At 42.1% G+C, this 13,661-nt stretch overlaps 1 protein-coding gene and 1 pseudogene across 3 annotated transcripts in view; one reads left to right on the top strand and one right to left on the bottom strand.

The window, feature by feature from the left end:
- Nucleotides 1-13,661, top strand: part of Btbd7 (BTB domain containing 7) — a 70,879-nt gene that overhangs the window by 27,331 nt on the left and 29,887 nt on the right. The window lies entirely within an intron of this gene.
- On the bottom strand, nt 11,997-12,327 carry LOC150054846 (lipid transport auxiliary protein 1 pseudogene; annotated as a pseudogene).

The following is a 13,661-nucleotide window of genomic DNA, read 5'->3' as shown; positions in this document are numbered from 1 at the left end:
CTATCAAAAGAGGATAATATCAAGGGAGAGAACCTTGTCGTGTCCTTTCCAGTATTTGCTGGAGTTTTTGGTCAGTGATTGGTTTTACTAAGCACTGAAGAAACAAGCTAGCAACTTCCCTTATACTCAATAGGCAGAATTTCTTTACCTTGAATAGTTAAGGACTCTTTCTAGCTTTTTCCTTCACCTATTCACTTTTCTCTGTAGATCCAGTCAATATGATTAGGTTCTCATATTCCAAATGGATAATCAGGAATATTTTGAGATATAGGTAAGTTTGTTTTCCTTTTGGTGCTGGTTCTGGGGCCTGAACCAGGGTCTAGGTGATATCCCTAGGTGTTTTTTGTTTGTTACCGTTGTTGGGTTTTTTTTGTTTTTGTTTTTTTCCCTCAAACATAGTGTTCTACCACTTGAGCCTCAGCTCTACTTCCAGCTTTTTGGTTATTAATTGAAGACAAGAATCTCATGGACTTTCCTACCTGGGCTATCTTAGAACCACAATCCTTAGATTTCAGCCTCTTGAGTAGTTAGGATTACAGACATGAGCCATCAGTGCTCAGACAGTTTTATTAAAATACATTAAAAGGGAAAATAAATAGCTATTTAGATTTTATGTACAGTATTAGTAGTTGCTTCTGACATTTGGCTATTGCGAGAAATTCTTGTAAGATGATGAAAAGGAACAGAACCTTTGGAGATATACTTCTCTGTTGCTAAGGTTTTTATTTTTAAGACTGTATATGCCTCTATGACTCCCTACCAACAGAGAACCAAATTCCAAACATTAGCTACAGGAATGTGAGAAATAAAACCTGGACACACCACATTCTTCTCTTTTTCAAACTGTCCCTACTCCTTTACCTTAAAAGTTGGGGGCTTTATTTGATTTTATTTATTCAAACTTGCTTGTTAGGCTGGTTCTCTACCACTTCAGATTATCCTAGCTGCTTTGTTTGCTTCACCTAAATTTTTTTTGGATAAGGTTTCAGGGTTGATTCCCTCCCCCCGCCCCCCATTGTTTTGGTTTGTTTTTGTCAATCATAGAGCTTGAACTTGGCCTGGGCACTGTCCCTGAGCTCTTCAGCTCAAAGCTACCGCCTTACCCCTTGAACCACAGCACCACTTCCAGTTTTCTAGTAGTTAATTGGAGAAAAGAGTCTCATGGACTTTTGTGCCCAGGCTGGCCTTGAACCACAGTCCTCATATCTCAGCCTCCTGAGTAGCTAGGATTAAAGGCATGAGCACTGTGCCAGCTAAGGTTTCAGAATTTTGGCTTCCCACATAGCTAGAGTCACAAACACATGCCACTTGCTAGTCTCTTTGGTTAAGATGGGGTTTCATTAGATTTTTTGCTTTGGCTCTGCCTCCCTGGTAATTAAGATTGCAAATGTGAGTTAACAAACCGGACTCATCAAAACTGTTGTTTGTGGTAATGTTAAATGTGTTGGGTGTAGGAAGAAGAAACAAAAAGAACATTGACACTTGTGGCTCATGCCTGTAATCCTAGCTACTCAGGAGGCTGAGAGCTGAGGATTGCAGTTCAAAGCAAGCCAGGACACAAAAGTCTATGAGACCCTTATCTCCAATTAATTACCAGAAAACTGGAAGTAGCCCTGTGGTTCAAGTGGTAGAACCGTTCAAGCCCCACAACTAAAGGAAAAAAAAAAAAAAACATCAAAGATAAGTTCCGAAGGGGATAAAAATGAAATGGTTGGGGCCAGGAATTTGGCCTAAGTGGTAGAGTGCTTGCCTAGCATGCACGAAGACCTGGGTTCAATTCCTCAGTACCGCATACATAGAAAAAGTGGTGCTGAGGCTCAAGTGGTAGAGTACTAGTCTTGAGAAAGTCCAAGGACAGTGCTCAGGCCCTGAGCTCAAGCCCAGGACTGGCAAAAAAAAAAAAAAAAATGAAATGGTTGAAATAGATCAAAAGAAACAGGGGTGCTAAATGGAGAATAAGTAGCAAGGCTCAGTTTGCCTAACAATGTGTTACTAAGGTGGCCAGGAGCTTACTGGGACAAGCAGATACTAAGTGATCCTTTTAGTCCCCAGCACCTTTTCTTCCTTAAGTGTGAATACAACTTTTGACTAGAGTCAAAGATGATAAGTTGGTACTTCTGTGACTATGTTGTCTTAAAGGAGTTTATTTTAATAGCAGATTTCACTAATTTTTTCCTTGTGCCTTTGTTAACGTAAGTTGTAGTGTGGTAAGATGTCCTGACAGAATTACATGGCAAGAACTAAGCTTTAAACCACAGCCACACCCCGAAAAAAGCTGGGCCCTTAGTCATATAGCCACAGGCAGTAAATTCTTCTGACGGGCTGAATGAGCATAGAAGCAAATTCTTCTACTTTTGAGTCTTCAGATGAAAATATAAGCCTAGTTGATACTTTCTTTGTGTGTTTTCAAAACCCTGACTAAATACCTAGCTCACCATACCTGAACTTGATGAACAAAGTATGAGATGAGAGGCCAAGAATGTGGCTAATGGTACAGTGTATGCCTCACAGCCACACAAACAGAAAAGGCTAGAAATGTGCTCTGCCTCAAGTAAGTAGAGCACTAGCCTTAAGAAAGCCCAAGGACAGTGCCTAGGCCCTGAGTTGAAGCTCCAGGACTGGCAGAAAAGAAAACGTATGAGATGATACATAAAGTTGTAGTAATTTGTTATATAACAATAGAAAAGGAATACATTGTTTAATACATTATGGTATCTCTTGGATCAAAGCAATTTAGTGATACTGGAAGCCACTGGCAAAATTTTGCCTGTAATCCTAGCTACGTAGAAGGCTAAAATTTGAGAAGTGATATTTGAACCCAGCCCAAGCAGACAAATCCAAGATACTCTTGTCTTACAATAAACCAGCAAAAAGTTAGAAATGGAGCTGGGTGCCAGTGGCTCACACTTGTAATCCCAGCTGCTCAGGAGGCTGAGATCTGAGGATTGGGGGTCAAAGCCAGCCAGGATAACATGGAAGTCAGTGAAACTCATCTCCAATTAACCACCAGAAAACCAGAAGTGGCTCTGTGGCTCAAGTGGTAAAGCGCCAGCCTTGAGCTAAAGAGCTCAGAGCTAGTGCCCAGGCGCAGGATTCAAGCCTCGTGACTGACCCCCCACCCAAAAAGAAAAAATCAGAAGTGTTGATGATAGAACACCAACCTCAAGCAGAAAGGCTAAAGCCAAGAGCTGAGACCCTGAGTTCAAACTGCAGTACTAGCAACACCCCCATAAAATTTCAATATCAACACTTTCTTGCACTTTATAATTAAGAGGAAACTGAAATTTGGCAAAACATTAAGACAAGTACTTGGATTTCATAAAGTAAAATTGATCTCTTTCTAGCAGAATAGCTTCAAACTGTTCAAAAATCTTGAGTAACAGATTTAAAATATTATGAATTATACAGATGGCTAGAATTTATAAAGAGACAAGTTATATTCTGAGTATTCTTTTTCTCTGAGAAGCCATTGAAACTGTACATTCTGTGGTCACTTTTACCTTCAACTGTCAGACTTGTATGTTTTTCCCATTGCCTTTTTTGAGTGGGGGGGGGGTCAGGGGTAGGATGAATCTGTCATGGGGCTTGGACTCTGGTCTGGATGTTGTCCCTGAGCTTTTCAGTTCAAGACTCACTACCACTTTGAGCCACAACACCATTACTAGTTTTCTGGTGGTTAATTGGACATAAAAGTGTCATGGACTTTGGTGCCTGGGCTGGCTTTAAACTCTAATCCTCAGATCTCAGCCTCCTAAGTAGCTAGGATTACATGCTTGAGCCACCAGCACCTGGCTTCCTACTTTCTTAAAAATGTTTTTCCCCCTCAACTGGAAAGCCATTCCTTTGCTGTTCTCACATCGCTTGATTATCTCACCTTTTGTGCCATAGCCTTTTGTACCCTCCTGCTACAGCATTACTACATAGAATTGAGAGCCATCTACTTCTTTTTCTACCTCTCCTAGAAGATTGTTAGCTTTTGGAGATCGAGAGCTGTATTGTTTACTTCATTATATCTAATATAGAGCCTGGCACATATTTAAATAAATAATTTTTTTTATGGTTCATGGGGCTTATACTTGGCCTGGGCGCTGTCCTTGAGCTCTTCAGCTCTAGGCTACCGTTCTACCCCTGGGCCTGGGTGTTGTCCCTGAGCTCTTCAGCTCAGCTAACTCCCTACCATTGAGCCAAGCCCCACTTCCTGTTTTCTAGTCCTTTTGTTCCTGGTTGGCTTTGAACCTTGATCCTCAGATCTCAGCCTCCTGAGTAGCTTAGACTTACAGGCATGAGCCACCGCACCTGACCATTTGGTGTTCTAAATGAGCTCCTTCTTGTCCAATACATTTAGGGTTCATACCCATAAGTGGACCTACTAGTGAGCACAACAAGGTCTTACCATTCTTTGTGTATCTGTATTCCTTTCTCACAAATAGAAGCTGTGTTTTCCCATTCATATAGAGGAGTCTGGGCCAATCTTAAATAGAACTAGCATCTGTGGGGCACATGAGTCTTGAAGTTTAACATTCTCACCTTCTCCCCATTCCAGGTTTCTGTGTCCAAATGTACCTTTCAGGGCCCAGGTTTTTGCCAGGAGCTGGTGGCTTATGCCTGTAATCCTACCTACTTAGAAGGCTTCCTGGGCAGACAAGTCCCCATGAGATTCTTGTCTCCATTTAACCACTCAAAAACCAGAAGTGGAGCTGGCCAAAAATGGTAGAGTGCTAGACTCTCAAGGATCTCAAGGACAGCTCCCAAGACCTGAGTTCAAGCCCCACAACCAACAAAAAAAGAATGGGCCCAGATTTTTATCATAGAAGAGCTATGGAACTCTCACACAAATAAACAATGTTGACTATATATGTACTGTTTAAGTTCATCCTTGCAGCAAGTACTTTTCCCTTTGAGCCAGGCCTCCAGCCAGCCATTTTTTGCTTTAGATTATTTCTTAGAGTTTGTCATTTTGCCCAGGGCTAACCTGGATCAGGGTTCTGGATCTCCATACCTGTTTTTGGTCTCCCTTATACCTGCAGCAACAGGCATATACTTCCACATCCAGCTCTTTATTTGGTTGAGGTGGCAGAAGAGAGCTGTCTTGCTAGCTTATCCCAGCTTTAAACTAATCCTCTTGCTTTTTGCCTCCCACATATCTGGGATTACAATTAGCTGGTTTTCAGCTTTTTTTAAGCTCTGATACACTTCTGATTAAAAATTTAGCCAAAGTTGATAATCTTCCTAAAATTTAAGGAAATACAGTTTTTAAAAATATGTAACTTGGGCCGGGAGTTTGGCCTAGTGGTTAAAGTGCTTGCCTACCATGCATGAAGACCCGGGTTCGATTCCTCGGTACCACATACATAGAAAAAAGCCAGAAGTGGTGCTGAGGCTCAAGTGGTAGAGCTCTAGCCTTGAGAAAGTCCAAGGACAGTGCTCAGGCCCTGAGTTCAAGCCCAGGACTGGCCAAAAAAAAAAAAAAAATGTAACTTGGGGGCCGGGAGTTTGGCCTAGTGGTAGAGTGCTTGCCTAGCATGCATGAAGACCTGGGTTCTATTCCTTAGTACCACATACCTAGGAAAACAAAAACTGGAAGTGGTGCTGAGGTTCAAGTGGTAGACCTGTAGCCTTCAGAAAGTCCAAGGACAGTGCTCAGGCCCTGAGTTCAAGCCCAGGACTGGCAAAAAAAAATTTTTTTAAATAAAATATGTAACTTGGGCCAGGAATTTGGCTTAGTAGTAAGAGTGCTTGCTTAGCACGCACAAAGACCCAGGTTCGATTCCTTGGTACCACATATATAGTAAAGGGCTGGAAGTGGTGCTGAGTCTCAAGTGGTAGACCTCTATCCTTGAGAAAGCCCACGGATAGTGCTCAGGCCCTGAGGTCAAGTCCCAGGACTGGCCAAAAAAAAAAGTAACCTGATCTTAAATGATGCCTGAATTTGAGAATTTGCCAAGTTGAACTCACAGTTTTGAGTTTCCCTGGCTTCTAAGACTGTTAATTAAAGCTAGATAGTATCAAGGTTTTATACTAACGTTCTTCACCTTTATTTCAAGTTTGTGTTAATGTACTCTGGTGAAAACTCCCTATTGGCATGTTGCTGCGTGTAAGGGTTGTCCCACTCCTATACAAACCTACAAGTAGAGCACTGGCTTTTTCCTCTCCTCCAGGGTGTTATCTAGTTGTAGAATTTCACTCAAGAATCTTATTTTCTGTAACTGGTTACCAATGTCAGAGTATCTCCTCCTACTCCTTATAGTCTGCCAAAAGCACAGCCTAAACCAGTCTTGCATGGTGGATGTTTGTTTGTAAATACTGCCAAGAACAGCAGGTAAAGCTGGAAGGTGAGAGGCAGGATGGGAGAGGGTTACTGATCTGGTTTCCTGGACCAGGTTCAAACTTCAGAATTATCCTTCTGATGAAAATAGAAAAACATTTGTCCACCCACTCTCAGAAGTCACAGTGACCAAATATTGAGGCACAGCTTGGCTTGGCCTCTAGCTCATATATCCCATTCTCATTTTCTGCCTTGGATCTGGCAGTCTTAGTTTCTTTTTTTAAATAAATAAACAGGAATGATGTGTTGATAATGATGTCTAAGGAAATGGAAACCTTTCAACCAGTGTTCAGTGTGAATTGCAGTAGAGGAGGGAGGGAGACAGTAGGAAGGAAGCTTTGAGGGAGTTGGTGTGTGAGGTGCTAAGAATTTGAGCAAAGATAGTGTAAGAGAAAACGGAAAATAGAATAATGAAAAGGCATTTTGAAGGAGTCATTGGGACACGTAAAGGTTAAAGAAAGGTATATGCAAGTAGGCATAGTTGAAAGTTAAGATTTCAGGGGCCAGAAGCATAGCCTAGTGGTAGAGTGCTTGCCCTCTACCGTGAAGCCCTGGGTGTAGTTCCTTGGTACTACATATATAGAAAAAACCCTAAGTGGTTCTCTGTGAATTCAAGCCCCAGGACTGGCCAAAAAATCTAGCATAGAGAAAAAAAAAAGGTAGGCTGGTGATTCATGGCTGTAATTCTAGCTACTCAGGAGGATGAGATCTGAGGATCCAGAGTCTAAGCCAGCCTGGGCACAAAAGACAAAAGACTCATCTCTAATTAACCACTAGTGGCTCAAGGGTAGGACTATAGCCTTGAGCTGAAGAGCCCAGGGACAGTGCCCAGGCCCAGAGTTCAAGCCCCATGACCCGGGGTGGGGGGGAGGGAGGCGGGAAGGGGAGAGGAATTATAATAAAAATAGAAAGTGGGGCTGGGAGTTTGGCCTAATGGTAGAGTGTTTGTCTAGCATACACGAAGACCCAGGTTCAATTCCTTGGTACCACATACATAGAAAAAAGCCAGAAGTGGTGCTGTGGCTCAAATGGTAGAGTTTTAGCCTTGAGAAAACCTAAGGACAGTGCTCAGGATATGAGTTCAAAAAAAAGAAAAAGAAAAAGAAAATGAACCTATTTAACATACAACAGTAACTGTCACTTGTGCTTCTAAATATTAAATTAGTTCTACTTCTTTATATCCCAGCCATATTGATTTTGTAGCTCAAATTTTGGCAAAAAGATGTTTTGCCACTAAAAAGAGGAAAGGAAAGACTTGTGAAAGAGAATAGACTAGTATTAGACTTTCTAGTGTCTACCAGTCTGACAGCAGTGTGACTGAAAATGCTACTTCAGCAGAGTCCATTTGCGCCTTTTACCTATTCAATGACTAGACTACAGGTAGAGGATTGTCTGGTTTGGTTTGGTTTTGGCTGTGGTTTGATTTGGTTTGAATGTTTTTCTTTGTTTGTTTTTCCAGTCCTGGGGCTTGAACTCGGGGCCTGAACACTGTCCTTGTGCTTTCTCAAGACTAGCACTGTGCCACTGGAGCCACGGCACCACTTCAAGCTTTTTCTGTGTATGTGGTACTGAGGAATCAAACCCAGGACTTCGTGTATGCTAGGCAAGCACCCTACCAGTGGCTATACTCCTAGCCCCTGTTTTACTGAGACAGGTCTCACTATGTTACTCAGGTTGGCCTCAAGTCATTTTCTTTCCTTAGCCTCCCAGATGCTAGACTGCAGATTTATATCACCATCCTCAGTCAAGTATTTTACAGGAAAATTGTTAATAAAAGCTTTTGAGTTCATCTAGAAAGCTACATGGTTTATTATTCAATCATTGCTGTGTGAGAAATACCATGACAGCCTCAGTTTCATAAGACAAAAAACATTTACTCCCTAATTTCCAGGGTTCTGGGCCCCTGTGGATTAACAAAGATGACTTGTTCTCATGGGTGCTCATTCTTCTCCTGGGGCCAAAAAACCAGCCGTGCTGTGCTTTTCCCATAGCTGAAAGTAAGATAAACCCAGATAAAAGGCAGTCCTGTACAAAGTGTGTCCACAATGAGATACAGAAATTAGGAGTATATAGAAATTTTTTGTGCAGTTTGTTGTCATGATATTCAAGTAGCATTTTGCTGAATTTTACTAAAATTTTGATCTATAACAGAAGTTTATAAACAAATTATTCTTTAAATGAACTATACAACTCATGGGTAGAGACGAGAGGTAGGAAATGAAGGGAGGAGAGAATGAAGAGAGAGTAAACTTACTGTATAAAAGGAAATGTACTCATTACTGAATCATGTAATTGTAATCTTTCTCTACATCTTTTTTTTTTTTTTTTTTTTGGCCAGTCCTGGGCTTGAACTCAGGGCCTGAGCACTATCCTTGGGCTTTCTAGAGCTCTACTACTTGAGCCTCAGCACCACTTCTGGCTTTTTTTCTATGTATGTGGTACCGAGGAATCGAACCCAATTCTTTGTGCATGCTAGGCAAGCACTCTACCACTAGGCCAAACTCCTGGCCCTTTCTCTACATCATCTTTATAATAACAATAAATACTAGTTTTGCTGGGAGAGGGTAGTCTTGGGGCTTGGACTCTGGGCCTGGGTTCTGTCCCTGAGCTCTTCAGCTCAAGGTTACTACCCTACCCCCTTGAACCATAGCACTACTTCCAGTTTTCTATTGGTTAATTGGAGTCTCAGGTTCTTTAGTGCCTGGGCTGGCTTTGAAACACGATCTTCAGATCCCAGTCTCCTGAGTAGCAAGAATTATAGGCATGAGCCACCGCACCCAGCTAAATACTAATTTTTTAAAAACTGTTCCTTGACTCAAGATGACTTAATAACTGCCAAGATAGAATAATGAGCATTCTGTCATTATAAATGAGTACCTGTACTGTACATACATGGGCATTTTCTCCTATATCTTGGTCCCAAGGGATTGTGTTAGTATTACTTTGCTATTAAGTGGCAAAGCTAGAATTTCCAAGTCTAGTCTGTCTAATTTCAAAGTGCACTTTTCCTCCCCTATCCTGCTTTTGTTTAGCCATAGAAGCTTAAATTTATGATCATATTATCTTTAATTTTCGGGTTTTTTAGCCTCTGTCAGTATCCTGGTTTAATAGAATTGTAACACATTCTTACTTCTTTTGTGCGTGTGTGCGTGTGTGTGTGTGTGCGTGTGTGTGTGTGTGTGTGTGTGTGTGTGTGTGTGTGTGTGTGTGTGTGTTTTTTGCCAGTCCTGGGCTTGGGCTCAGGGCTTGAGCAATGTCCTTGGACTTTCTCAAGGCTAGCACTCTACCACTTGAGCCTCAGCGCCACTTCCGGCTTTTTGCTATGTATGTGGGGTACCGAGGAATCAAACCCAGGTCTTCATGCATGCTAGGCAAGCACTCTACCACTAGGCCAAATTCCCAGCCCCCACATTCTTACTTCTGATTTCCCCCAGCGTCAGTCTTCTGTAAGATTGCCTTTCCTGTCAAACTCACCCTGCTAACTTCCATTCCCAGTTTTGACAAGGCTGAAGTTCTCTACTGACTGCTGAATGACTTCTATTTACCTCCACTTAATATTCAAAAATTTCTGTAAAATCATGTATACCATCTGAACTTTTCCGTATTTCCCACTTCTCTTCACCACATTTTCATGTCTTAAGGTGTCATTTATGTGACACAGTCATCTCAGTTTTCGATGAATTAAAGTTACTTTGACAGGCCCAGTGGCTCATGCCTGTAGTCCTACCTACTTAGGAGACTGAGATCTGAGGATTGGGGTTCGAAGCCAGCCCAGGCAGGAAAATCCATGAGACTTTTTTTTTTTGGCCAGTCCTGGGCTTGAGTTCAGGGCCTGAGCCCTGTCCTTGGACTTTCTCAAGGCTAGAGCTCTACCACCTGAGCCTCAGCACCACTTCCAGCTTTTTTTTTTTCCTATGCATGTGGTACCAAGGAACTGAACCTGGGTCCTCGTGCATGCTAGGCAAGCACTCTACCACTAGGCCAAACTCCCAGTCGAGGGTTTTTTTGTTTTTTTGTTTTTTGGTCTGTCGTGAGACTTGAACTCTGGGTCTGGGCACTGTCCTTGAGCTCTTCAGCTCAAGGCCACCCAACCCCTTGAGCCATAGTGCCACTTCTAGTTTTCTGGAGGTTAATCTCATGAACTTTGTGCCCAGATTGGCTTTGGACCGCTATCCTCAGATCTCAGCCTCCTGAGTAGATAGGATTATAGGTGTGAGCCACAATGCCTGGCTGAGACTCATATCTCTTGTTCACCACCAAAAAACTGGAAATAGCACTGTGGTTTAAAGTGGTACAGCACTAGCTTTAGGTGGAAAAAGCTGGAGGATAGCACCCAGGCCCTGAGTTCAATCCCCATGGTAGATAAACATTAAAATTAATTAATTAAAGTTGCTTTGTATTTGTGAGCTTGCATATCCTCTGACTTTGGTTCCTATGTGTTATAAGGGCTCTGTGTACTCTTCCTAATTTGCTGAACCATATTTTGTCCCAACTTTCCTATAGGGTTTGTTTTTTAAGTGTTCATTTTATTAAATAATTAATGGGGGCCGGGAGTTTGGCCTAGTGGTAGAGTGCTTACCTAGCATGCACAAAGACCAGGGTTCAACTCCTTGGTACCACATACTTAGAAAAAAGCCAGAAGTGATGCTGAGGCTCAAGTGGTAGAGCTCTAGCCTTGAGAAAGTCCAAGGACAGTGCTCAAGCCCTGAGTTCAATCCCAGGACTGGAATAATAAATAATAATAATAATAAATGAACTCAGACCAATTTATTGGTGTATTAGAAAAAACTACTTCGCATTATCTTTTTTCTCTTTTTCTTTTCCTTTTTTTTTTTTTTTTTTTTTTTTGGTCCCTTGTGGGACTTGAATTGGGAGCCTGGGGGCTGTCCTTGAGCTCTTTTTTCTCTAGGCTAGCACTCTATCAGTTTGAGCCCTAGCTCCTCTTCTGGTTTTCTGGTATGCTTTTGTTTTGCTTTGCTTTGGATTCTCATGGGCCTTTCCTGCCCAAGCTGGCATTGAACCATGATCCTTAGATGTCAGCCTCCTGAATAGCTAGGATTCCAGGTGTGAGTCACCTGGGTATGGCTTCACATTGTCCAGTATGTTAACATAGGTTATGCCAGGTGTGAGGACCTTCTTCGTTCTGTTTATTCACAAGAGAACTGAATAAAGATGGAAGGGCAGATCCTTGCCTGTGAGAAAAGTTGTACTAATGTTTCAACACATTCTAGTTTACCACCACAACTTTCTTACTTGTCCTACTCTATTCATTTCCCCCAGTTCTTTTCTGCCTTTTTGCCAATTAACTCTAAAGTATCCTAACCGAAACAAAGCCATTCTTTTGTGTATAGCTTTGGGATTAAATAGATCACAACAGTAAAGGTAAACTGGCCAAAAATAAGGGAAGATTTTTAAGGAAACTTTGATAGAAATAAATAATAATGACATCTGAAGTCAAACTCAGTGAAGTGCTGCTAGGAAAAAAAAAAGTCTTAAAAATGCCTATATGAAAGAGTTGAGGAATAATGACCTTTCAGACACAAGCTCTCTGAACTCTAGACATAATGGAGACTTTAGCTGATTACAATCTCAGCCTGCTGAGCCAGATGTCCTGAGGTCTTCCCAGCAAGCGGCTGTCTGCCTTTATGTGTGCCTTAGTCCTTCAGCTTTATCACAGTATACTCTCTAATTTATTATAGTTGCCCTTAAAGCTCTTCTATGCAAGGAAGTGCTTGGAATGTTTACTCTGACTGAAGGGGAGATATGTGACCTGGATTGTTGGGGAGACTTCAGAGGACTTGAATTAGGTTGCTTTCACAACAGTGGCCAGCTCACTCAGAGCCTCCTGATAGCACAGGTATCTACTCTGGCCAAAACCCCCTGCCCCATAGTGGGCTATACATAGCCATCTATCAGGGTATCAATGAGGCCCTTTTACATGATTTTGAAAGGAGTAGAAGTATTTTGCAGTCTAGCAAGTAGGAACTCAAATTCTTGCCCATTAAAAGAATGAAGATATTGGCCTTCAGCATAAAATCGGGTATCAGAGGCACAGGTTACATTCTGTACTTTCATCCTGTATAGGTAGGTAGGTAGGCAGATGGCTAGATGGATGTAACAACTTTTATTTCCCTGTGTTTCCAGCTATATCACTCTTACATCATTATCTGCAGTGTTTGAGGTCATACTTGCTATCCTGAATCCTATTAGGAGATGATCTCTTTTCTTCGGATCATTGGGGCTTTGTGTCCCACAGGGACATGAGATCCCCTTCTAGATTTCATTACAAAGCAATGATTTGCCTCTTCACAAAAATGAATACCAGATGGGTGTAGTGCCTCACAACTATAATCCTACCTACCCAGGAGGCTGAGATCTGAGGATCACTGTTCAAAGCCAGCCTAAGCACTAAAACACATGAGACTCTTATATGCAATTAACCTCTAGAAAATGGGGCTGTGACTCCAAGGTAGGGTGGTAGCCTTGAGCTGAAGAGCTCAGGACAGCACTCAGACCGAGTTCAAGCCACATGACCTTCCATCCTCAGCATAACATTCACCCAGACACCAAGTTCCTGCAGGACACCATGGGCTCCCTCCCCTTACAGAACTGCTCAGGTTTTTCTGCTGCCCAGGCTCACTGACACTGAAGTCATGATGTCTGGGTTCTTTGCAACTCCATGGTTGTTTCCTTGGCTGGGAGGCGGGTACCCTGAGCCACCAGGCATGTAGGGAGCTCTTGAGACTTCTCGGTTTCCTCTTACATAAATGCAGTGAGCTAGTTTGGAGCTTTTCTGCGACAAGTCTTAAACTGCTCTTCTCCTCTGGGCATCCTGTGGTTTGATAAGTGCCCATCTAACACATGGGGCTCTGAACAAGGAGAGTAGTGCTGTGCAGCATTAGCCTCTCATGAGAACCACATGCTTGTTTAAAAGTCTGAAATTACCTCATCTTTATGGTGTCCAGGTTATTGTTTACATTTATGGAACTAAAATACCCAGATAGTACTTTATATAGGTAGTAATTAAGCTAAGCTCACCTCTAGCATCTACTGTGAAGTTTGTTTTTATTAGTATTAAGTATAGTTCTATTTCGTATTCATCTTGACTCTGTAGCCAGTTGTGATTCTGCTTTACAGTGCATTGTTAACCATGCTTCCCTCGTTTGGGTCATCTGGAGATTTGAAGCCTGTGTTCCACATCTATAACCAAGTTCTTGTCCTATATGGCAAAGATATGCCCTTCCCTCTACTTCCAAGTTCATCAGCGCTGCTTACAAATGGTTCTGCTAACCACAATTCTGTCATTCACCTCATATCTGCAAGGATCTCATTTGTA

Source organism: Megascapheus bottae, chromosome 14, assembly GCF_031878675.1.
Source record: "Megascapheus bottae isolate mThoBot1 chromosome 14, mThoBot2.hap1, whole genome shotgun sequence".
In the NCBI taxonomy this organism is placed as follows: Eukaryota; Metazoa; Chordata; class Mammalia; order Rodentia; family Geomyidae; genus Megascapheus; species Megascapheus bottae.
Note: the sequence above shows the minus strand (reverse complement) of the source record. Positions and strands in the feature narration are given on the sequence as shown.